At 36.8% G+C, this 27,919-nt stretch overlaps 1 protein-coding gene and 1 long non-coding RNA gene across 3 annotated transcripts in view; both read left to right on the top strand.

Moving 5' to 3' along the window:
• LOC124289707 (E3 ubiquitin-protein ligase TRIM9-like) overlaps window positions 1–27,919 on the top strand; it is a 189,592-nt gene that overhangs the window by 26,047 nt on the left and 135,626 nt on the right. The window lies entirely within an intron of this gene.
• On the top strand, window positions 5,580–26,892 carry LOC124289708. The gene is made up of 3 exons (XR_006901736.1): window positions 5,580–5,591; window positions 7,894–7,895; window positions 26,785–26,892. It is a non-coding gene; the product is annotated as an uncharacterized LOC124289708 (long non-coding RNA).

Below are 27,919 nucleotides of genomic sequence, written 5' to 3'. Positions count from 1 at the left end.
TCGGGTTGTCTTCATATTATCTTTGTTGTGAATACAATGCTATTTAGAAAGTGGTCAAAGGTAACATGTTATAATTTCTGAGTAAAGTACAGATTCTAGTACATTTTGGGATTGATTCTTGCACTCTCTCAGACTCAGCTGAGGTAGAGTGGGTTGGATCAGTGACTTTTTGTGCTGGCAATTAGGTGCCTGACTCTTGAGAGTATGAATCAGCCAAAAAAGAACTAGAATGTCGATTTAACTGAGAATGTAATCCCATATGGGACATATGTTACACATATTACATTGTAACATAACAATGCTTTCAGTCCAACAGTTATTGGTCAGATGATAACAAAAAGTTAAAAGGCTTATACGTTCACAATCATGTTGTCTTGATTTGCCCAAGTTTATTGTGAGATGATGTTAGATATCTGACAAATGAGAATGTGTATGAGTATAAGTATCGAAGAGAATATGTTATAGCAAGAATAAACCTTGAAATTATTATAAAACTAACTGATGTTATTCAATGATTAAAATATATGGAATATATACTGCATAGTCAGCAGTACTTCCTGAATGATTTACAGTATTTGCCACCACCTTTACTTGTTTATTACACAAATACTGCCGATCATTGGCTTAGTCCCTGGTTCCTGGTTTATTAAGATCAACACTGGTCAGCTTAGGAATTCCAGCGACGTGAAGGGAGCCCTGTGTCTGCTGCAGACCTTCATGCTTGGGGATATAGGAATCTTTGCTATTGTGTTGTATGTTGTTCTCAACAGTTGTCATGCTTGAAAATCTCTTCCACTCACTTATGTCATGTCATTACATCAAAACTTGTGGAATTTCCATTAGATCCTCATTATTTTCTCCTTTCATGAACAGGGGAATATCCAAATAAACTGAGCTGGCATTTGTGTTTGGATAGCACAGAAAGTGTATGAATAATGGAATTGACCAACATTACCACATTCCTAACCACAGACAGATTCTGTTATGATAATAGTCTCAAATAACGGTTAATTTCTGAAAACAGAGGCTGTTTATGGATGTCAGCATTTCGGCAATGTCTGGAGGTGGCAATAGGATCACTAATCAGAGTCTTATCAGGGACCTGTGGAAGATTAATCAGGAGAGTGGCATAGTCGTCAAGAAATATTCGACCCTGTCTTTAGAAGTTTGGAGGTTTAATTACATTACTCACTCTCCACCCTGACTCACGCTTCTTCATAAAACAAACCACCACTGACCTCATAGTGTCAGTTCGGCCATCATTTAATGACCGGCCAATAGCCGAGGACACTCGCCTTTATGTTCTTAATGCATGAATTGGTCAGGGATTTGATACAAAGAAGATGGATGTTTTCATTATAGGCGGAAGAATATGGAATTAAGGCTGCATATTGGATGAGTGCTGGTTGCACCTGTTACAACCTCACCCCACGGCATTATGGGTAACAAGTGGTCAGAGGGGGCAAGTGAAAAACAAGATTTGTCAAATATGGCTTTGTAGGGATTATGATTCACCATGCTATGTTCGTGGTGAGGATGTCATTGGCAGGTGTCGGAGTGAGAAAGAGACACATGAGGTGTCTGTGGTGTTGCAGAATCTCAGCATGGCTTCTGTTTGCATTTTAATGTGCTGATTGTGCCAAAGCCAAAACCTTATGGATCTGCTTCGAGTTGCATATTTGACCAATTATGGTGGTGTTTTTGTGGCCTGACACTTGAATTTGTGTGAAAATATCGACATGCTTTATCCATTTCTTCCTCATCCTTGTTGCAAACAAAGCACAAGACACTCTTTGTTGAAATGTGTCAAAACATGTTTGCCAAATAAGTGTTGACTGATCCAATTATTTTCACGCAAAGTTTCAGATTTGCTTTAGTAATGCATAGTGAACATTGTTAATTTGAAACCAAATACTGATCAGTGTGGGTTCACCATGTTTGATATCAAACAGTCTCATTCACCATATCAGCTTGATCCAAATGTCAGGAACCACTTAGACAGAGACGACATATAACACCAACTTACGCCTTCTCCACACACAAGGGTGCAGGGCAACGAGCAGTCATGACATCGCCATGTAGATACAAAACAATTCAGTTAGGCTTGCCCAGACACAGCTGTGAAAGAAGGTGGAAAAAATTGCCACAATTGCCAATAACTGATACATGGCTATGAGGTCTTGACCCAGCAGCAGAAGGCTAGAAGTAGTAGACATACCACTTGTATAAAATGGATATGCCAGGTTAAATATTTATAATCTCTTAACTTTGACAGTGACTAAGGTCGAGGGCTGTCTGTTTGAACAGTTATGCCAGACAGACAAATATCCTTTTGAGTAAAAAACCTGATTCTGAACAGTGGTAAAATTTAATTGTAGTGAGCTCTCCTGTAGGTATAGGCCTGAATAGACAAATCCGTACTGGAGAGTTAATATGGCAGTCTAGACAACCAGGAAAAGTTGCAGTGTGAATAGAGTCTGCTAGCCATAAACGTTTATTGTTGCTACTGAGTGGTTGTTGGAGACTGTTGGGCATGTAGTTTTTTTCAATCCCAAGGGACATATCTGTGTATACTGCTCAACATTTGCTAAGGACCACATCTTTGACTCAGGATGACTATTTTGAACCTTAGCAAATGTTCAGTAGAATGCATACTTTTAATGTTGCTGTAGGGCTGTTCATGCAAGGAGTATTTGAAATTTAACTCAATAATACTTCAGGTTTGAAAATGTCCAGATCATGAATGGGACTTGTGGTTGTGATGGCAATGTAATGTGATTGACTCTATTGGGTTAACTACTCATCTAGATCTCAAACTGTATGTATGTGAAAGTGCAGGGGGCATTGTGGAGAATTAGTTCCTTTGTGGTTGGGAGATAGCGTGCAAGTCCAGACAAAAACTTTAAAATCCTTTTAAACATAATGAACAGGTCTTTGTGTTGGTGATCAGGTTCCTGGTCAAAAAAGATCCACAGCATCCCATGTTGGTTATAATTTTGATTAAATGCAGGATAGAGTGGTTAAAAAGTTCTAGCTAGCTGATTTGTTGCTTTGTCCTTAGCCTGTCATACAGACCCTGAAACAAACATATCCAAGGAAGCCCATGCAAGTCTAGATTATGTGGTAAGTCCAGATGTCGACAGTTTCAGGATGAAGATAGTTTCAGGACTCCTTTTCATTATATCTTTTTATTTTTATTATGAACTGTTGTTTTTCTGTAAAATATGTTTATTTCAGAGAGTAGTTGTTAGTCTACTCTGTCCGCTGATGGCATGGATTGTTGCCTGGTCTTAAACATTAACAGGCCACCATGATGTAGCTGAAAATGGCATTGTATTGTTGTACAGTGATGAGAATGCCCTTTTGGTTTGACTTGTGTTTTCTTCATGGAGTATTGGATGATGCTCATTCTGCTGCATTGTGTAGATTCACACTATTTGTCAGCAAGATAAAAATAAGTAGGTTACTTAGATTAATGAGTTAATGATCTAAAGGCCAACTTCTGTAGAAATGTTGCAATGGCAGTCATCTGGATTATTTTTAAACAGTTTCCTTAACCGTGAGAAACCAATACTACAAGTACAAAATTCAAAGTTCCTGTGAAGTTTTTACATTGCTCCAGTTAAAGCCTTAAGGGTATGGAATTAGTCTTTAAAGTATTTGGCAATGTGGAACAAGTATATCTGGACAGACACCTAGGACCAACTCTTGACCACACTCTAATTCTAGGGACAAATAGGGGTGTGAAGTAACACTGCTCACTTCTACAACCAATCTACTCAGATTGACCGTGTAATCACAAAGTCAACACACAACTGTCTAGCTATTAGTTAAGATGGCATGATTGCACCCCTTTGGCGCCAGCCATGTTGAAGCTACTTTCCCCACTTGTTTGCTGACCAGTCAGACCAAGTCTTGGCTTTATCTCCGCAAACACCTTTCCACCTGGCCATCCTGTTTCTAATGTCCCCTTTCAGGAAAGCCCAGGAGTCAATGCAAATTTCAAGTCTTTTCTGATGGTTTGATTGTTGGGTGTGATAGTGGTCAAAATGAGGGATAAATAAGCAACTGGTTCGATAGTTTGATAAGTCAAACATTATGTACTCTGTGAGAGTTATTGGCAATATATGATGCTTATCTGTCAAAGTTTATGATAATCAATAATACATTCATGGTTCATGTGTCCTTGATCAAAGGATGGGCATTGTGCCTGTCATAAATAGACGTGATTTATCTACATGCAATAACACAGTGGATAATCTCTACATTCATCAAAGATTGATACCAGACCTACCAGACTACTGCAATTTTCTCAGCTTAATCATCATAATCTAAACAGATAGCATAATGGTATTTTTCATGAATAATCTTATGCAATAAAGATAAGTTGATTATCATGAATTTATCGTTCATTGCTTCACAAAGTGACTCTTTTTCTTGATTTTGTTTTTATTAGTTCACTAGTTGAGACAATTTTGAATGGAAAATGTTAAAATGTCTATTGTATTATCAATTTAAAAATAAATTTGTTTTATGATCAAACCCATTTGTGACCTCTATGTTAAAGTGTTGACCATCACTCATCGAAGAAAGAGGTTGGGATGCAAATCCCTAAATTTCAATTGATGGACTGTTGTAAAAACCATCAACCTAAAAGAAATGATAAATTAGCCGTAAAAAATAAAATCTAAATAATGTCAGCAGAAACATAAAAAAGTGGCCTGCATTTTAAGCAAGCAATTTTGAATGAGAAATAGAATAAATATCCCATGCACATCAAAGCTTTCACTCTCTTTGATTTTTATGAGTATTTAACTATGTTATGACAGATATCTCACGCTCAGATTAATAATTCACAGTCATCAGTTAATGATCAACATCTCATTATTGGAACAAAATCGCCAATTTTCATTTGTCATGTGATCAGAAGATCTGTTGACAGGGAGAAATGCTACAGGCACCCTAATGAATATAGAACACCCACATTTGTTTACAGCTGAAGAACTGAAGTGAAGACTGTTATCAAAGTTTATACCCTTGAAGGCAGCAAATCATTCCTGTCCCATGACTGGTTAAATCTGCTGTCTATCTCCATCTCTGTGTTCATGGCACATACCTTTCCCTACATTTAGCTACAAATATTGGCTGTAGGGATGTCATCAGTTTATGTTCAGAAATATGATGGAGAAATTGAGAATTCTGGATAGAGGAGGGTTGGTTGTCACTAAATGTAAATGTTCCAGAAGATGCGGTAAAAAAACTAATTTGACTCCAAACCTATCTACTCCCCACCACCCTCTCTACTCTTCATGATCCCTACCAACAGCCTACTCCCTCCCTCCCTCTCTCTCTCCTCCCTCTCTCTCTCTCTCTCTCACACACACACACATACACACACACACACACGACAGTTTCCAGTCATATCCCCTCTGTTTCCTTTTTCTTTCTATCAGCAGAAATGCATTGTGAAATTGGATTCGTTAGCTCCTTGAAGTCCTAGAAAAATATTGTGTGTTTTTATGCTGTGAAAGAAACATGTCTTGGTTTTTTTCCTAAATACCCACCCATTCCTCATGAATATTCAATTGTGGGTCTCTTAGCACTGCTTAGTGCAGCCTAATAGAGCCTCTTGAATGTTAGTCTTCCAAGCTTACATTCATGATGCTCCTACCATGGTGTCTATGTTGTAGTGTTTCTGCTTCCCTTCACAGCATGTGGACAATGTTAATGGGGATTATAAGAAGCCTTAAAAGTGATGCTATTCAGAATGAGGATTCCAAGATTTGGTATCTGCAATTCAAAGATAACGCATCAAAACTGAAATACCTGAATACATTGGCAGGAATTTCTAATCTGCAGTAATTGTATGTTGTACATGTAAACACTGATATGAGCACAGTATGATGTTGGTTTCCCTTTCATTATTGTATGTATACATGTAAACTGGCTTGTTGTGCAAGGTTGGTGTGTCAAGACTAGCTTTTATTTGCCAAAGATCGAGAATAAAAGAATTGGAAATATTTCCGTGTCATGATGTGGACAGATCTTTCCCCTGCTTCATGATGTTGAAGGTGTTTGCAGGGTTTTACATGACACGTGATTCCTGCATATTTGAAGCAACAATTTTGTAAAAGACTCTCAAATTATTACAATACAAGTCAAGCTTGGTGCATGGTTTATTAGTAACCCTCAGAATTCAGTTCAATAAAATCGATTTGATAAGCAAAGAGTGATAGTTTGACAGGGCTGTCAGATTGTTCCAGAGAACTTAGAGGAGACAGTAATCCTGGCTGTTTGAATTGAACTATGCTGTAGTTGCATTTGGTGGTGTGACATACACAGTTACATACTGAGAATGATTAATACAAATATCATGCCAATTAAGTGATTCGTGGGGACTCACCTTTGCAAGTGATAACTTGTCACAAAGTTCACAAATGTTGTCAGTTGTCAGTAAATAGACTTATTAAAGGTCTTCATCAGATATTTCTTTCAGTTCATGTTAATAACTGAAAGTTACTATGAATAAATCACAAGTGTGATTATTTGTTCAGTATACTGGTGTTTGTTATGATTGAACTGAACAGTAAAAAATATAATATTTATTAACTAATCATATAAATGACAATACAACACAGAACAACAAAATCTTTGCAAAACTCTTGCTTTTTGATTTACAAAAAGAAATATTATACTGAAATTTTCATAACTCCCAAATATTACAAAATGAATCCCAAAATTCATACTATGAGTCACCATGACTCCCATTTTTCAAAGTCTGTGTAAAACCCTGTGTTTGACCTTTAGGTGTAGGCCATTTTTTTAGTATGAATCGCTTTGGAAGTGGTGGCTGTTTAGGAAGTATTAATCCTTTCATGGGTGTTTGGTGTGTAGAGCATTTATTAGAAGAGATTGGTATTCTAGGTGCTGGCGTTTAAAAAGAATTGGTTCTCTCCAGGTCTTTCCTATCAAACTGTTTAGTCCTTCAAACTGTTGGCCTATATGATCTTGAGGGTATGTGCATCTTGCTTTGCTTGAAAATAGTACCCCTTTTGATGGAGTTGCTGCCTTCTTAAGAAGAAAATATTCTTGTGGCTCATTAATCCATCAGAACATGTTCCTGGAAAGTGGTGCCTTGCAGAAAGCCTGTATGGAAACCCTTCCCTTGGGTGTGCCTGTAATGATAGCATGATTCAAGGAAACCCTTCAGTAGGATGTCTCTGTATAACATGGCTCAGCATGATACAATGAAACCCTTCAGAAGGAAAGACAGAAGATATCTTCTATTGCACATCACCATCTTTGAGACCATTGAGGGAATCAATGGTTGAAGATCATGGTCTTGAATAAGGTGATGTGCAACAGAAGATATTTGTAGTGCCAGGAGTCAGCATCATCTCCCCCAGACCCTGCTGTCTTTACCAACTGACTCTGATTTGTCTTGTGTAGGTCTGATATTGAAATAAAACCATTTCCTGACAGCAAATCAATAGGCTATCAGACCATCAGCTTTACGTGGAGAGATCTGATTTACAGACAGCCAAAGATCACGACTGCATTCACATCATCAAACATACAACACATGACTCATGTAGCTTATTCCAGAGTCTACATTCATGTAGTCAAATAATGGTCTTGAACAATTGCAGACTGGTGTTAAGTGCCTGTGTTACCTAGTGGTTAGATGGTGTGGTAGGTATTGAAAAGAACAAGTGTCTTAAACAAGTTGGATTGACTGTAGAGAAACATATAACATACCAGATCACATTTTCAATATTATTCCAGACTAAATCCTATTGGTATTTGAAAGTGGTTCACACTGTGTCCTTTCCCTTGGTACCAATGGAAATGACAACATAATCAGGTCTGCATGCCTGCAATCAAATTGGGAAGCAGTCAGATCATTCTTGCAGTCATTTCAGCACTGACATTTGCAATATCAAATCAAATTGGATGTGTAACAACATTACCTTGCATTGGTTTCATGTAACAGCAAACAAGATAGATCATGTTTCTTGTGTCTTCAGGGGAAGATCATGTTTCTTGTGTCTTCAGGGGAAGTAGTAACCTTTGTAATTCCCAGATCCTCATTCCCAAAGCAATCTAAGCACAAAACTATTTTAACTCTGTGGTGAAGCATATGACTATGAGTTAGGATAGTTTTAGTGCTCATGTTACTTAGCAGATCAGTATCAGTAAGCAGTGAGCTTGTCTGAGTTTTCAGTGTCCTACAAATGGGTACCATTACAATATTGTACAATATGACAGTAATCATGCCTCTTGTATCCGTGTACTCAATAGGTGGAGTGAATAGGAAAATGAGGTTTGTTTCTGGTAACCAGATCAACCCAGCATTTCCTTTCATCCTTGGTGAATGATAACTGTAAATAGTCATCAAGACAAGACTTAAGAAAGGAGATCATGATTTTCACTTTGATTACATTTTCCCTCAGATGAGTGAAAATATGGAAAGATGACCTTTTTTCCAAAGCAGAATCAGACCAACAACTGATCTGACAACTAATATGACAGACAACTGTAGGTAATCGAGTCTGGACGAAACAAACCAGGGATTGATATTATGAGCAGAGGCCAACACTTTCAGTCAAAATGACATCCAATCAAGCAAATGACTAAGCCTTACCACTCATTCCATTAATTTACTTTTTAACAATGTGCATAGATTGCTGGGTCATCTCACAGCATGAATCCAAAAGTATTAGGAAGCATGTTTATCAAAATTTATGAAATTTTCAAATCTTTCACCAGTTTTTAATTCATTCCAAGCGTAAGCATGTCATCAGTCTGCAATAGTAGTCATTAAGTTCCATTTTAAACCTTTCATGATGACTGTAAAACACCACTAGCATTAATGTTCAAGTTAAACTCAACAGGTTATTTGATTTTAGGATTTTATCGACATAAGAAATCCAATTTTAACATGTAGACCCATCTCCTCAATTTCTCATTGTATGAAAGATCACAGACAGGTTAAAATTTGTCCAAGTAATGGAATTTAAAATTCAATATTTATTGGATATTTGTTTATTTATGTGCAGAGTTAGCTCCTGACTCCCAGCATGTTTGCCATGCAATTGATGAAGATGAATTTTGTTGCTATGATCCCAGCCATGGGAGTAGAGGATCTTGTCAGATCATGGTTGGAGATTTACTTTTATTGGCCCCAAGGCTCGTACAAATAATCTTTTATGAGCAGATCATCACGTTTATGCCTATGTTTAATATTTCCCAGATTCATGGCAGTGCCTATGGAGATTTATCGCTAACTGTTAGAACATTAATCTTTTGGATACCACCTCGTCAGACATAATATAGTGATGTTTAAATGATTGATAGAAGGATCACCTTATAACGATAACCACTCCTATATCTTGATGAGCAATTGCCTGTAACTCCATCAGAGTAAAAGAAAGTATAAACTTGGTGAGTGTTTAAGATAATAAAATAGTAACATGATACTTATCAAAAGGCACAAAATATTTAATAACCATAAATGTCAATGATTAGTAGAAAGAAATCAATTGTAACCAAAGATCAATATTAACAACTGACTGATCCTCGATTCTTTTTTATTTCAAATATGTTTATGTTCATTTATGTTACCATCATTATTATGATTGTGAAAAACTTAAATGATGTGTTATTTAAGAATGCATGTTTGGGATGGTCTTATTGTTTTTCATTTTTAAATGTCATCATGATATTTGAATGATCAAATTGCAACCAGATGAAATAAGGTCAATTGAAATGATATTAATATTTCTGAGCATGTAATAAAGTGAAATTACTACATCTGCGTGATAGTGTGTTAATGAATGTGGAATATCATCCAGATCAAGTTTCGACATCTGAAATCAATAAATATTTTGAAAATTATTTTTCATCTCACAAAACTGATTTTCAAATTGACAAGTTGTCTGGCAACCAGAAATCCACCTTTGTACTACAGAAGCTGCAAATCAGCATGCTCCTGAACAGTGGCGCCTAAATACAAATGAAGTGTACAGAGAATGTTTGAAACAAGGAACGAGAGGCTGGATCTGTCTGCATGGAGTCCTTGTAATAGTAGGGCTTTAAAGACAACATATTGATGTACCTTTCAAACACATCATCACTGTCGTTGTTAATTCCTGTCAACACATCTTGTCATGCGCCATGTTTTCATGGATGGATAATTCAATTTTTGTGTCTTTTGTAATGGCTGCAAGGGTCTTTAACTGCGACTCACAATACACCCTACCATTATATCACTGACTCCCCTCTTCTCCCAGACAGAGAGTCTCCTGCTGTCCATGCATACTGTTGAGCTCCTAAACAGGGTGTTTTTCCTGTTCTGTACTAATACAGCCAAATCTGACAGCAAAGCCAGGAAGAAATTTCAACCAACCCCTCTAATTTCAACCAACCCACCCCCCACAAACAAAATAACAACAACACTTTTTTCAGGTTACAGTTCAGTTCTCTGTTGATGAGCAAATATTATATGGAGAGTTCTTAACATAGGGTTGAAGGTTGATACTTCCAACAAATTTCCTTTCTTCTGCTGACAGTCATCAATATATAACTAGCAGACGGCATCAATTTAAGATAATTTTGAAGTTGGCAAGTAATATTGTTATTCATTCATTTTATTCATTTATCCACCAGACAGTCTTTGCTCTGGGGTACCATTACATTGAAGAAATGATAGCTACCCATCTATGTACATGTTTAATTGCTTTTACTTGATATCATCGAGTTGGTTTCAAATAAGGAAATCAATAAGTGGCTTCAAATTTACTGCAGACAACATTTACCACTAGACTGACAATTTACTCCAATTACAGTAAGTTGGTAGTTTGAGTATATCTGAGACAGACTTGACACCAGCAAATCAACTTGTGATGGTCTCAGCTTGTATTTGATTACAGGGTTCAGATGAACATGAGCACCCTCTCAGTTATGTAGACATATTAATATTTTTATACTGTGAAACGTCATTAATGGAAATGTCTAGGAAGCTTTGAAGTATATCAAGCTACAGACAAAATCACTTTTTTTACACATTATTCATCCAATTAAAAAAGAAAAAAAGTATCTTTATTTTCTCAAAGGAATCCATTTTCATGGGACAGTTTGTTTCAGATGAGTGACTTACGTAATCTGTTAGAGAGAGGCAGAGGACTGATATTAAGCCACAGCAATGGTATGGATGGTGCTGGATATTTTAAAGGGGCACAATGATGAAGCAAATAGGCAGTTCCAGCAAGTTTCAATCAAGTCTTCAAACCTTTTTTTTGTCCCCTAAACTCAAATTTTATTACATATATCAAGCAATAAGATAATGATTACCCTAAACATGAAGCAACAATGGCTATATTAAGTGCAACTTCTAGACCATGTTTACAAAAGACCATGTCCCTCTTCACAGTTACATTGTCTAAGTTACATAACAAAGTTTAGATTAACACAGCACTGATAATATTGGGATGATATTGATAATCCACACTAGTCAGCACCACTAGATGGTGGATTAGAAGAAGCTTGATGCTAGCATGTTGTTCCTTTTGTTTTTATTCATTTAAAACAAATAATTAAACCTACTGCTAGATGCTTGATTGGCATTTTAGAAGATGATATTTGATGAACATAAAGAATTTTCTGGATAAAAAGAAGAGGAACAACGCTTGTTGTAAGAGAAGAATAAGTGGATCTGGTGATCAGGATCAATGGTTTATAGCCTTCTATCATAACACAGTGGTACGAAACAAATTCAGTTCTACAATAATAATATTTCATCGTCATGATAGTACAATAAATAAAGAGATGGGACAAATATAATATTATGCATATTATTCATATCCCTCACTGATGTTTCGCCCCATCTAACAAAGGCCTACATATCATCCATCTGCTTGAATCATGAACAGATACTCAGCCAATTGTATTTCAGTCTGACATAAAATCTTTAACATCCGTATCTCATTAATAGCATTAATTTATTTTACGCCACAAAAAATACTGACATCTTCAATACCCTCTCATGTAGCTCTTTTGTCACGGCCATTGAAATGTGGGATCCTGGAGTATTTTACACTACATTAGCCAATATTCCTGGCCTCCTGAAGCATTGTCCTAGATCCAACTGCAACAAAACACCAGCCACAAACACCAGCCAAGCTTCACAGACCCACGACATACCCTATGGTGTTAGGCCATTCTCACACTATGTGAAATGTAAACTTCTTTTATTCACTCAAAGCAGGATAGCCTCCAGTATTTAGTTAGATTGCTATCAGACAGTATTAAAAGCTGAAAAGATGCTAGGTGTTTATTTTTGCATGCTATTGGTGATTATTTCTGTGCCTATTGTGATGAATCTCCTCCCATTTAGATGAATGTGTGTGTACATTGCCTTCGGATGATTGTATTGCTCTTTGCATTCTCTTTCTTTTTGACCTATTTCTCATACACTGGATGCTCTCATGACATAAAGATACCTTTAATATTTAGAAAAAGTAGCAGTAGGCAAAAAGTCTTGGTGTTAAAAATACTATATGAAAATGTCTCCAGTTTAATCCAGTATTATAGGACTAAGAATAACGGGTTTTGTAGCATCTGAATGTTAAATATGTTTCAAACGGAAAATATAACAAAAAGTTTCATTTTAGGATCATGAATGTAGTTGGTTCTCTCACATCTGGAGTAAGTAAATATTTCTATTCTGGTATTTAATCTGATAAATTTGATTATAGATGTAAATTTTGACAATTTGCACCCAAAACACAGAGGTTTGAAATTTATAAGAATAAAGTCACAGATTTAAGCAAGAATTTTGGAATCTACTAGATTCACTTTGAATTGTTATCTGTAAACATATATATTAACAAAAGCTCAATGCATCTTTCATGCTTCATGAAAAATACTATTAATTAAAATGTGAAAAAAACCACTTCTGGTTTGATCAAGTATTTTATTATCATAATACAACAGTTTTAACATTGCACCTGACATTCCCACCAATACCTCTGCTTCATGTCAGTCAGTATACCTCCCCTTGCCTGGTAATGTGTTGGATTCCAGTAGACAGGTTACCATTGCAGAAAACTATGAGTAGCAGCAAATTGCCACAGTCCAGTGCTTCAGTTCACAGCAGGGTGAAATCTAAATTGTTGCATTAGCAGATTAAGATCTCCAAATAGTGCAGAGGAGATAAGCATCAGACAACCTCCACACGTCAATTTGTTTTTCAAGCAACCAAATAAACTTTGGAGCTTGTTTTCCCTGTCAACAATTTTTCGACAGAGTCTTGAAGTGTCGATAACAGTAGTAGACACAAAAAACAGTTAGGGAACTTGTGACTGGTGTTAGCTACCCAAGCACTGGACTGTGATTTATGATGTTGAGAGAGCCACAAAGTCAATTATGGCCAAAAATGTAGTTGAAGCTTTCAACAATTCTGATAAGGTGGAGCCTCAGCCACTCTGGACTGGTGTCATATGGTTCACAGTCTTTGTCCTGGAGGAATCAGCACTGGAGGCATCATGGTATGATCTATGAAAAATTGCTGCGATTGCTCTGTGGTGCCTTACAGGCTATAACCTGTCTGTTATCAGATTCTGGACCATTCGTCTTGTGTCATAGCATCGTATATGCTTGGTACAGTGACAGTATGCACTGGATGAGGGTCATGGCGCTTGCTGTTGATTTAGATTACTGTATCATTGCTGCATATTTGTGGAGGGTTTGATTTGGGATTGGCTGATGAGATTGTGAGGTGATCATTCAGGCAGCTGATAGGATTCTTGTGATAAAAAATGTGAGGTTCTTGTATACAAGGATGTGACTATAAGAAGAGATAACTGGAAATAAAAGGGACTTAAGTCGCATATGCTTCTCTGGTGAAAGTAATGTCAATACAGATATGGATCCAAGATATTGGAAATGAGATTGGTGAATCACAACCCAAATCATAAAATCATGGAAAAACACATTATTGGTGGATGCATAATTGTTTTAAGAAAGGAAGTCCTTTTTCCACTTGGCTAACTCTTCACCCATTGATAAAGCTCTTGTTGAAGCTATACAGGTAAAAATGTTTGTTTCTACTAAGAATTATTCCATCTACATTAGATAATCCAATGATCCATATTGTTGGCAACATTCCAAGCTGACAGGTAACATAGACAACAATCAACATAGTCACCAGGTCTGACCACCCAATCCATTAAGTCACTTCTTACAATCAGCATAGGTAGCTGGTGAGCTATCCATTGCCAGAATTCCCACAGGGTCCTTGAAAATATAAGAACTGGAAAATATTATGTCCAAGTATCTATTAAACTTTTAAGGTCTACTGAAGTCTCAATAAGCACATATAAATATAGTTGCTTGTAGCACAACTTCATGAAAATGTGCTTTCATACAGCCGAAGAGGTAGATTTCATCATTCATGCCTAAGGACAAGTATAAGCTGGGCTAAGAATTCATCAGTGGTCTCTACAAGAGCACAAGGATACATCAAGTGAAGGCTCGTTTCCTGTCTAACGATGACATGTAGATGGCGCACTGGCTTGCCCAAACATCACTAATCAGGGCAATTGTCAGCCTGGACATGAGGCACTGGTGTCAGCGCTGGTTCCAGTAGCACACACACAGATAACAGCCCTTTGACACCAGGAGTATTTATCTTATGCCTTTTGCAGTATCTACTGGTGATGAATTTCACTCACAAGTAATATTAGCAGTTCAGCCTTGTTTATCGTGGCAGAGTGCTGATAGGCCTATCATAACATCATGTTGTTGGCCCATCACACTGGCGCCAAAGAGGTGCGAAGCCACACGATGTCTCTTGCCCCATCGGCTTGCATACCCCAGTCTGACCGCCTGCATCTTGTACACACACTACCAATTACTTATAGTCGCCAGCCCTTCACTATCACAGTAGTAAAATTTCATGGCTGGACCTCCCAGTGACACAGACAGCGTTTGATGCCAAACAGTTGGAACACACTCCTGCTGAGAAGGAACTTGGTGTAAGTTTTTGCCACAGACCCTCTGTGGATGGGTATCATAAATAAAATCACTAATTGCAAGAAAAATTGCAATGGTCATAAAGAAATAATGTTGGTTTATAAAAAGAATCAGTGCACAATCTGCTTGTACAGAGAAATGATAATGTGATAGTCCTATGTCTAGGTTCAACATAAGATGGGTGGGGTAGGTGAGTGTTTGAATCCACAAAGTGCTTGGCAAGTGTAAGGCCCACTGTTTGTTTTGCTGCTGTGATATTGCTGGATCGAAGCAATACCAACTGAAGTAAAGTGATACTCACCAATTAGACAGGAGTTTGGACTCTTTTTGAATTGTTATATGCACAACTTTTATGACCGAGTTATTACAAACTAACAGAGATGACCATAACAAACTATGAAATAATCCTCAAGGAATGCTCAATATAATTGAGGGATTAACTAAACCTATTTTCCTAAATTTTGCATCTCATGATCTCCACTATATTCATCATTTCCTATACATTCAACACAGATAAGAAAGACACATTCAGTAGACACACAACCAAGTTCCTGGGAACTCCTTGTTTCACAAAATGGTTTGTCACAACTGCCAACCTTTGAAATAGGCTCAAACCTTGTTGCCCATTGCTCATACAAACTGCTGTACAACTGGTTTCTGTATCAAACAAACCAATGACATTTCACACAGGATCCAAAATGGGCAGAATGTCTACACTGTGTAACACCCAGCACTCAAGAACAGCAAAAAGCATTGTTATCTGATGGCTTTGCTCATGATAATACTATCTGCATCGAATACAAGACAATCCAGCATTCAGAAATATGTGTGTTTGCATCCTCATAAATAAGACTCCGTTTATAGACACCCATTCAGGTGACTACACAACAGAGGTAACTCATCAACCCCTGTCCTGGTAGGAGTTTCTTTTGGACGTTGTTTAGTAGTTAAAAATCATTTCTATTAGGAAACAAAAGCATGTATGTCTGGATTGTAAATGTTGGAGAGAAACCTTGTCTTTTCTTATCTTTGTGAGGTGCTTCTTTTGGTGTACACATATTTCCTGTGAAGGTAGCTATGTTTCTTGTGACAAGCAAGGAGCTCCCATCAATGTGCACACATCACCTACATGTTACTTCACTCTTGCATTTCTAAATCTGGTATGTCTTGAGTTTAATGTATTACATATTTCGTTTATGTGTTGTGTTTGATTGCAAAATATTCCAAAATTCCAGCCATATATTAATGTATTTTGGTTGGCCTGTTTATCATTGAATATCATACACTGGACAATCTCCCTTGTCAGCATCTGTCTCCCTCAATGGAGGATATATCCTTGATTGATACTAGCCATGTGCTGTACAGCTACCATGCTGATTAGACATTGGTATATCTTATCAGGTAATAAAATGTTAATGAGTAGATTTCAATAATTCTATCTGTCGGAATCCACAAGACTTGACAGACACCATCAGGCTTGCTGGTTGTTTATTTAGGATCACCATGATTGGTTATGACAGATATATTGTACAATTTTATGGCAATAATGAAATGATAATATTTATAGTGTCTACATGCCATAAAGATATGATACGATGATTATTACTAGATGTATATCAGTCTGGAGGGAAGCAGATATGATTGCTAGAAGTGGATGGTTTTATTTGTGTTTTGCATCAATCAAAACTGTTGCAGGAAGTGCAATAGTTTGATTTTCTAACGAACATGGGATTTTTTCTTTTGGATATATTCTTGTCAACAAATAAACTTCATCCCCAAGGGAATATGAGTTGTGAATCTGATGAGAGTTGTACTGAATTGCCCAAATACACTTCCTGTTGCCTTTATGAAATTGTATTACATCACTAATAGCCTCCCTGCCATGATGCAAATATCCTGATAAAACTTGTTACAGATAATAAAGATAATTTGTTTTCATCACTTCTGTGAAACCAATAAACATAGCAACCCTTGTAGAAAGGAAATCAGGTTCTTTAAAGTATTTAGTCATACAAGTAAAACATAATTTAGTCAAGAGGCACTTGTTCATCGCTATATTAATCTCCATGGACTTACATAATATTTCAGGGCTACTTGTAACTGAATTGGATACAGTTATCACCTAATGTATTGAATTATTTTCAGACTTACCATGTTTAGATCATTCATCTATAACAGATTCAGTGATAAAATCAAACAAATTTCCTTCTTCAGTGGATCGAGAAGAGTTTATTAGTTTCCCAGCCAGACTATATGTCTGATTGTTGTGATTGGTTAGCTTATCTGATCAATGATGGTGATTATATTGTGATTAATAGGAAACGTCAAGTAGATTTCTTCAAGGAATAATTTCCACTCTGGCCACATATCTGTTTGTTGATTAAAGATGCCCAGCTGTTTACTAATTAGGAACAGGAAGAGACCATGACCAGTTGACCATCATGTCCAAGCAATAAAACCAATCTTGATTGCTGTTATCAGTTTCTTCTCACCATACGATCTTTTATGACCACTGCTGCTCTTTCAACCTTGAAATTATTTCTACCATTCACAAATAATCTCCAGGAGTTATTGAATTAAGTGTAATTTCCTTATCGGTGGATACTCTGAGAATGTCTTTAATGTGGATTTTAAATGTGGATTTTAGGCACTGAATTTTCAAATTTGTTGAATAGCTTTTATGAAATGTCTTGAATTAAAAGGGAACTGATGAATCCAAAGTAGTAACAGTGATGATCTGTTGATTGGGCAGGGGAGGGTTTGCACTAGGTGACCATGGACTGACCTTGAAATTGTAGAAACATTCAGAAAATGAAGATTAATTTTCTGTTATCTGCTGTTTAATGGTTTTCAACAGTTGCTGATAGCATCACTTTGAAGAATCTTCTTTGTAGTATTTTATAGAAGTATCCAAACAGAAGTCTGTAGCCTTAGTCTTTATGACAAACAGGAAGCTATCATTCTCAAGTTTATCGACCAGGATCAGATTTGTAGTACATCATACAATAGACATACACATAATTCCCACATTTGGCAAGAAATCATGGCAACAGATCACAGATAAATCCAATCATAAAATCAAGCAACACATCCTAGCATGAATTTTCTCACAGAAAAAGCCCAACAGTATGATAGAGTTCTGATACTGACCACTGACCGTTACTTTTGTAATCTGGTTGTGTTGATACAGACTGATAACCTGCGCCAGTGGCGGCTCACAAGATCTGATTTCTGTTTGTTTTAATTGCAGTTGGCAATTACGAGCTGGAAGGGGTGGTCACAATTAAGATAGTGTTGAATGGAGGGAGTCACGTACAGTTCAGGGCGTGCCTGATCCCTCCACGGCTACAAGTATTGTAGCATATGCCATGTCCACTGCTCACTTCATCTTATTAGTCTTGGTCTCGATACTGAAATTAAAGATGATTACTAAGTGATCAAGTTGTTGGAGTTGTCAATTGACCTTTGGACTGAAATGTGGGCACATGGATGGCCTGGTTGTCTAAGGTGCCGCAAGTAACTGCAGAGTTAAGTCTCTTGGGCTTGCTAGAAACCTATGGGTTTGCATCATGGTTTGCCCTGATTACATGTCAGGCTGACATGTTGTGATATATTGTCTTAACCTAAACTCACTCATTCAGATTTTTGTCAAAGTGTAATAATTTAGGCTAGGTTCAAAACAGCCTTCTAAACTAGTAAGTGTTTTGAAATAGTAATTGTACTGGGTTATGTTCTTGCAGTCTTATATGTTTCTTGCCATCTGGATGCAGATGATACACAACCTGTATCTGAAAAGGATAATTCAGTTAATGCTCCAAATCATTGAACATTTTAATCTTCATCTGTAATGACAGTCAAAGGAAACACATTTTTTAAAGTTGCGAATAATAAAAAAAAGGTGAAAGAGGCATAGAGTCACTTTCCCTGGAAGCGACTGACACACTATGGTGATCAGGTCTTTAGGAAATACAAAACGTACATTGAAAAATATAAAATAACAATTTCATAGTCTTTATGCAATTGATGGTCTGATTATTTGCACAGTTTTCTCCTCCTCCACTTGATTCCATCCTCCAACAGCAAGCAGCCCTCCCCCCACCATGAAGTCACCTCGAGACCAGAACACTTCCTTCTCAGCTACAAGTGCTTCACAATAAAATTGCCAACCCATTTCAACTTCAAAGTGCCAATAATCCAGTCAGCCATTGTAGCCAGTACAAATGTATTGTACAGTCATCGGATGCAAGCCTACTTGAGTTCCGTGAAAGCAGTTTTATCCTGGATTGATGGATGTTATTAGACTATTAAATGTGTCGAACTTATTACAGCATGGACTGATTCGGGACCTCTGACGTGAAGGCCTGAAAGGATGATTTGCCAGTGGCCGATAGTTTCATTATGACAGTTTTCTATGAAATCAATTATGGCTCGATCTTAGGCTCCATACTCATTTTGCTGGGAAGTGTTGCAGAGTTCCTCAGGTACTTCAGATTCATGGAATTATTCTTGTCCAGATATAGAACAGTGGTGTTGTGGTTATTGGTGCCCTGTGTAATGTCTGTTTGGATAATCGCTCTGTCTAATTCGATTACGTGACACTTGATACAGGTTATCTGACAAGATTTGCTTTTTATAGATGTTGTTCTGAAAGGCAGCCATCATGGAACATTAATATCACATTTTGATTTAATCATGTTCAGGATTTCTTTGTATACTCACCAAATGTGTCGTGGGTTAATATGGTCTTAATCAACAGTGTTGAGTGGGTACCTTTATAATCATTCTGATGATATTAACATGTGATTCAAATTTCCTATGAGTGATGAAATTCATGTCATTGAATTTGATTCATTATACGTTTTATAGGCGAATGGTATTAATCCATCATGTAGTCAGCTTCTTGATAATCATGTAAAACTCCAACAGGTAAAATTATGCAACATTGAACTAACATAGCGATGTGAAAATGTAGGTTCTGCTACCTAAACTAATAATTAAAATATCTGACCAAATTCAACAAAATCAATAAATAATAGATGATAGTGTGTTATGACATATCCCTATCACATCCTGGGCACATGCCTTCACAAACATGGCTACCACAAAACACCCTTTAATTTATTAATGTTGAGAATGATCCACATGGCTAGTATTACTAACTAAGCCTATCGTGACATGCTATGTTTATGATCTCCACTTTCCATTCTGATAAGTCCATCCATCCCAGTCCACCATTAGAAGAGCCAGGATCTATGATTCAAGAGGATCTAGGAGGTCCAGAAGCTGAAAAGCTGCAGTCAGTAAGGCCTTGATAGCAGCCCCACCTATCTCACCTCACTCTCCCTGCCTTGCCCTTTGTTTTATTCTGCCTATAAATCAGCCTGTAATGACTGGTAACTTGGCAATGGCAGATCCTCACCTAGAATCAATTAAGATGGAGGGCTTTGGCGTCTGCCTGCTACACCTAGGGTCTTTCCAAGGCTGGTCAGTCTTCACCCATAGCAGGGGCCATCGTTAATCTTGTCTGTGTCTCACAAGTATTTGTACAGTCATCGGAGCAAGCTGTTGAACAGAATCAATGGATTAGGTGTGCAGGAGTGGTTAATGTGCAGGATTTGTTATTACCAACATTATGAATACTTAAGGAATGTGCTGCTTCCAGCCTCATAGGGTTTAATTGTAGGGGTCGATAATGTAAACTGAAAAAGGCTGTTCTATGGAGTTATTAGTTGTTTAATTTTGAATGGAACAGTGAAAAAATGTGCAAAATGTGTTCTTGTCTTTTAATGTCGAACTGTTAATGTTTGAATTTAGTGCGATTTCTTTTCTGGCATTTCTTTTTAAGATGTTACAGCCTGATTTCATGTATGGTTGTGTGATTAATAGCCCTCAATGAAGGTGTAAGAAATCTAATAGGTTACTCTATCTTTGAAGGTGAAAATAAAATCATTGGATATTGGTTTGTACATGAAAAAGATGTTAAGAAAGTGCGATGTTGGTGCATACTTCTGAAACCCTTGTGAACTACACTGGTGAGACATAGCCATAAAACATTCTCCCAAAGTACTGAAGATTGAAGATTTATTTTTCTGGCTGAAAGAAATGTCCATTTTCATGTTTTCCCCCTGAAAACGGCTAGTCTATACAGTGGTTCAAAGGCAGGCTTAATGGCTCAAGTAGTCCTCACTTATGCTTTTCTTACGACCACAAATATCCAAAATTAACTGAGTGTAAAATATTTCATTCCCCAAGTATTTGGTGAGTTGCAACTTTTCACAGGTTAATGCAACCCACAACCCACACTACAAAAGATGGAAGAGAAAAAAATTCCACACAGCAAGTTGAATGGAGGACTTAGGTAGTTTATGGAGAAATTGTCCAATTTACAACAGAAGGATATGTGAAGTGATCCCTGGATACAGATTACAACGGTCGTCAAGGTGATTTGGTCTATTGGCGCTGTGTTTGTGTAATAGGAGTCTCTGCCATTTGGCAGGTTTTTTTCTGACCATAACATTGATCATTTTGTGTTACTACCTCATAACATTTTGGAAACTTAATACAAGCCACCAATTGTGTTAGAAAGGTTATTTTAAAGGCGATGAAAAATATAAACTTGAAACTCAGTGCCTCCTCTCTGTAACTACTGACTTGTCACCTTTCCTGTTATGAAAGTTGATGCAAGAGTGATGAAAACTATAGATTGATAGCACTAAGATATTCCTGTTGAGATTCTGGATTTGCTAGGCTTATTATTTCTGCAGAATTATGAATTACTTCAGTTTAATTTTTATGATTTGACTGAAGGATCAAAGAAAGTACCAATAAGCCTAACACAATCATTTGCATTTTTCTAAAGATCAGTTATCAGTGATGGTTACAAAAGAATGTATGAATCCAGCTTAATAAACAAGATTAAGGAACATTTCAGTGCCTAAGCATGCAACTAGGGTAGTATTTTCAGTCTAAACCCTGGTAACCATATAATCTGAAAGATGGCTGTAGGGCAAGATTTGTCAGTTGGTGTTAATATGACGTTCTTCATAGATCTGATTGGGCTCATCATATTTGCCAATATCGGATTTACTCTAAAAAATAATTTTCAGGTTTATTAGTGGGGCATTTGTGAGGATACATTTTTTACTTGTATATAATCAATGAGGGATTTTAACCAACTCTGTCAGTGTAGGTGATGGTATGGAGTCTGAAAAGAGATTGTCCAAGCAACTAACCTCATTTTCAATAGGGAGAGCTGAATGGGGTGTGAGTAAGTGGGACTGTGATTGAGAAATAAGAGGTAATCCATGTGTTCCATACACATCAGGGGCTGACCCACTCTCCAGGTTCCTCTTGATTGGATTATTGTGAGAATTGCTATGGCTGTTTCTTCAGACATATTGTAGTCTTACCACACGTTGTAGAGCTGTCAGATTAGGGGGACGGAACAGTTGGTCTTTTTATACATGCTGTTTCTTCACAAAGCTGGTTAATTATCAGTTGAGGGATGGTGGAGACAAAAATTTAATGCTAGGATTGAGATGAAGAATACAGTCCTTGACATGGAATATATTTCCATGACACAGTTCTCATTTTATGAACTGATGATCCCTCGTATTCAAGCCACAATGGTTCCACCAAAAGCTCTCCAGGAAGGTTATATATCGTCCTACTGCATGAAAGCTTTTGTTCAAACAAAAGCAGAGTTCATGGGAAAGCAAAGCCTAGATGAACTATTCAGAGTTGTCAAAAGCATATAGAGGGTCATTTGAGGTATATTGTTCACACTTTTTGATGAAGTGTAGTGGTAAGGAAAGTGTGACCATCCTGTATAGGTCCAATTACTGGGGAGGCAGGGTTCTGCTGTAAACTTATCATGTGTCATTAACTATATGAATTGGAGCCTCTAATTACCATGCATTTATCTCCACAATAATTGAACTGGGTTTCTGTTGTCCTGCACATGCTGTGTGTTTGTTTACGAGGTGAGAATGGACAGGTGGGAATATGAAATTAGTTCCCCATTTCCATTTTTCCCTGATCCCTTTACACACTATACCTCATGATTACTGAGGAATTAACCACACCTGCTTGTTTTTGTATGAAAGTGATTTACCTTGCTAATATTTTAGTGGTGTTTTTCTACATCTGTGTATGGTAATGAGTTATATTTCTGTAATTACCGGTAGTTTCATATTTGTTTGGTCTGTTATGTTATTTATTCTTAACAAGGTTAAATATAGACCATACACTTGCTGGGGCAGTAGCCACCATCTTGCATTTGAAAAAACAAGAATCATCAGAAGAATTAGCAATACAAAAAAACTAGGAAGCACACAGGATATGATTGAGATGATGTTTTCAGTAAAACAACTTTTGACATAAAAATATTATTCATGGAGCTCCTTATTTCCAAATTTCTGATAACAGAAGACATGAAGGGAAAATCTGAAAAGATTATTAAGAACACATCAAAGATGAAAACTAACATCTTAATCAGCTTTAAAACATCAATTTGTTATTATTGTTTCACTTGCAACTTTTGAGCATATGGCAGTTGTTAGATTTAGTTTGATGAGTTTACAACTTCACTTCTACTTTAAAGTGTACCACTGAGCATTCTCATTCCATCTCACAGTTAACCATTTCACTATATGATATGAGCAGGGCCAAAAACAATCATGACTATCAAATGTAATCATTGACAGTATCGTCATACAGTATCTTCATAAATCTTGTCAGGCATGCAATACCTTTATGTATCTCTTTCATGTCTGATTTATGGAAATCAAATCTCTACATTCACGTCACAAATCACTGAATCGATTTGCCATCAGAACACTTCATAGCACAGAGATCGAGATCACTGACCCCATCGTAGGTAATGGCATCAAAACATGAACCCATGAGAAATAGAGCATTTGTAACTGCTCTGGTCATTGGTCGGTCGACTTGGCCAGTTTACTCTAGGGGATATCAGCAGGATCATTGTGTACCATGGCTTCTGTTAAAGGTGCTGAGGAGGCTCCAGTTTGGGAGGATTTTGACTTGGACTTATCTCTTGAGTATGCGATAGAAATTCTATAACCAAATTTGGGGTCATCAATAGGACCATGATTAGCATGACAAGCAACTGATTAAGAAAATTGTGTTTCATCAATGGTAGTTGTTACATTGCATGGGAAAAAACACTTTCATTTTGAATTGGATATCAAGAATGTCTGCCGTGAGTGATCAAACACTCATCATGACAATTTGGGTGATTTTTTACCAGGGAAAGAAGACACAATAAACATTTCCATTGCTTCACATTAAAATGTTATTTCTTGCTGAAATTATGAAACATATCTTTGATAAATCTTTGATGACTAATGGTACTGTATCAATGACAAGCAGACATGGAAAATGCAAATTTGGGTATTCCTTTGAGACAAAATCGCTGACAGGGTTTATCTCTCTTTATCCCTCATGATAGTCCCAGAGGCAGCACTACTCAATTGCTGGTAAAATTTCAATGAACCAATTTAGAAATTGAAGACCCCTATCATTACTGAGTCTATCACAGTAACGGGTAATTGCTGGGCATGTTGGAGCTTAAGTAAAAGAGTAAGGCTTGTGCAGTGTTGAATGTCCTGACATGGGCAAGAGGAAATGCTATCGCAAGCACTTATTTTCTAAATAGGGCTTTTTAATCATTGTTGATAAAATCAACAATATATCTCATTAGATTCTTATGCAAAATGGCTTGAAAATTATCATAAATGTATGCTTTGGAATGTTCTCTTATTCAATTATTCTTGAAGAGATCATAACCTTACTGAAAGATATTCATGAATTTAACTCTCCAGCTAAATGGAAATGGTTTAATGACTTAATCTTTTTGAGCAGAGGGATCATATCAGTAGATAACAGACTTCAAGTTATACATGTTACCACTGATGACAGTAGGAACAGTGCTTTGGTGCAAAACAGTATCAGTGATACAGTCCATGGTGACAATTAGTGATAAAATGAAATGCAACATTCATTCACACTGTACATAGCAATAGTCAATGAGTTTACTATTGATAGTGAAAAGGTTAAATCATTATATAGTTTCAATTTAAGATGTAGTATTCTTGCTAGTTAGTGGTAATGTACATTGGCAACACTCAGTATAGGTGGTCCGATTAGCTGTTGACAGTGACATGTAGATAGATGGGAACAAATGAAACAGTTAGAGCGAGACTAGCTTGTTGGGGAAGATAGGCATGAGACATATTGGAGGTATCTCTGGGATTTTGGGTGACTAAATCGGTTAGTGGAAAGTGAACATAATTGGCATCGAGGGATTTGTAATGTCTGCTAAGATCCAATGGCAGTTGAACAGAGGGCCATCATGATCTTGTAACCAGACTGCCAGCACTGTAATGATGGAACTGAAGTGCTTTTGTAAGGTTAGATGCTTTTGTCAGAAATATATATACCAGGTCAGCTATGCTACATTACTTGAAAAAAACCTCTTCCATGCTTCAAAGTAATTTGTTTGTGTCTTTAGAAAATCCTAGGTTGTTTGCAGATTTCGTATTTTGGTAATTTGTAATAAAATGTGATTGATTGTATTAATAAACTTTGTAAGACTTTGTAGGATAACTTATGTTTTTTTTCCTCAGAAAGAAGGAGTAATATATTGCTTTCTCACAGCTGAATGTAACCACCAACTGTGTATGATGGGTCTTTCAGAATTTCAAACTGAGAGATCAAATATCACTGGCAGAATAAAAAAGGGTTAAGTTGTCTTCAGTGTCAGGACTATATTTGAAATTGTGGATTATCAACCTGGAAACAGTTGGTACGGAAGTAGGGGTCCATGATTTCATCTCCATGCTTTGGTCTTCTTCTGCAGCTGTTGGTAAACTTGACACTTATGGTTATACAGTGTATAGTGTATCCTCTAATGAGACTCACTAATACATACATCATTGCCAATTGGATATGTTATACTGATTATGGGAGATAATTTTGAATATGTTGTCTACATCAAAATATTTAATTAAAATTATATATGAAATTGCAACATTCATTACATAGAATGGAGATGTTATACAGATACTGTGGTACTGAATTTGAGCCAATCAGACAGGCTTATACCCCCTACGTTGAATAGTGAGCCAATGACATACAGTTCGAGACCACCTGGAGGTTGGCCCAGAATGCTGGGACAATCAGCAATGACTCCCTGGTGAGATGTTAGACAATATAGAGGTCTCTCTTCCACAGAGGGGAGGTATCATTGTCACTGACATATTTTCCCAACTGTAAAGTATCAGACTGACTTTGTAATATGTGTTTGGTTGTGGACAGTCATGGCCTCAAACTCACTATGTTGACCACATTCAAGAAAACCACATCATTTTTAGTGTTGATTAAATAACATAAAGAAACAATGGGTTGTTATCATTTGGAGATTGAGGAAGGCTCGTGTTTACTTATAGAACTTCATTTACTGAGTCTGTATATCATTAGCATGCATGGCATCTAGTTTTGTTAAGGGACATTCTCAGGATAAATTCATTGTTGCAGAATTCTTATGTTTCTTATGCAAGAATATCAATTTCTGTCAAATGGTCATTTAGCATTTGAGTAGCAGTGACACTTTATTGCTTTGCTTGTAGATATTGCCAATACCAGGGTTGGTTATTTGTAGTTGAAGGAACAAAATTCATTGTGCAATGATCCCCATGTCCTCTTGAATTTGATAAATTGAGTTAGAAGTATACAGTCGTGCCCCGATTATCCGGACACTTGTGTTTTTCTTGAAATTGTCCAGATAAACGAATTTCCGGATATCTGAACCACAGACTATATGTAAAAAGACATACATGTCATCCACACTTTCGCATTGTTCCTGTACCTAACATAAACTTCCGGACTAAAGTCACTACCAAAACAACGGGGACGTCTAGCCTTGCCAATCACAAAAGGTTTAAGTCAGTGTCACCTTGCTAATTACAGGTAGTTAATCCTCTCATGCTTCAAAGACTGCCGACTTTCTTTTAGGTTAGGGCACGCAAGGTCACTCAGTAAAATGCGTTTATAAACATACTGACAGGTGCTCATCCATCCGGATAAACGAAAAAAAATGCATATAATTTAGCGTTTTGTATGTAAAAATTACCATCCGGTTACAGAAACCGGATTTCCGGATAAGTGGGTAATTTTACAACGTTGTGAATTTGTCTTAAGGAATTTTCATTCGGAAGGCGAGTTTTCCGGATATCTGAGGTTCGGATAAACGGGGCACGACTGTACTCATTTTCAAAGATGTTCAAACACTTTTTAGGTTACATTATTTTTTTTATAGTTGTCAACATGCATCTCATCAATGGTTCAAAAATATTTTAGGCAGACATTGGACAGGGTAATAAAATCATTTGAGAATCATTCCATATACGCACATTCTATAACCTTAGTTTCATTTTGTCCCAGAGTGTAACCATTGTACCTACAGTAAGGTGAAAGATAAATTATTATGTAGGAGAAGTGAAAAGGAACATGTTCTCATAAACCTTTGAAGTTTGTATGTTCTCTAATGGTTTCAGATAGAAATAAAGAAAATATTTCAAACTGGTTGATACAAAAAAAAACATTCTGAAAGTGGCATGTTTCTTAGTCAACATGTGATAATGTAATGCACTGAAGAAACATTGAAGAGCTATAATCTTGATTAGACTTTGAAAATACTTGACTTTCACCTCAACAAACCTAAAACAAATTAGTATCACTTCCATGCATGTTTTTCTTTGCTCACAATTTAAACACAGATAAGAGTCAATACTTTTTCCAATGGTGCAGTTTAAAAGATGATTGTCAGGGAGAAAACGATGTTATTCTGAGATGATACCCGCCC

The sequence above is a fragment of the Haliotis rubra genome, unplaced genomic scaffold, assembly GCF_003918875.1.
Source record: "Haliotis rubra isolate DU_JTF1 unplaced genomic scaffold, ASM391887v1 Scf447, whole genome shotgun sequence".
NCBI classification, from domain to species: Eukaryota; Metazoa; Mollusca; class Gastropoda; order Lepetellida; family Haliotidae; genus Haliotis; species Haliotis rubra.
The sequence above is the reverse complement of the archived record's forward strand: the minus strand, read 5'-3'. Positions and strand labels throughout refer to the sequence as shown.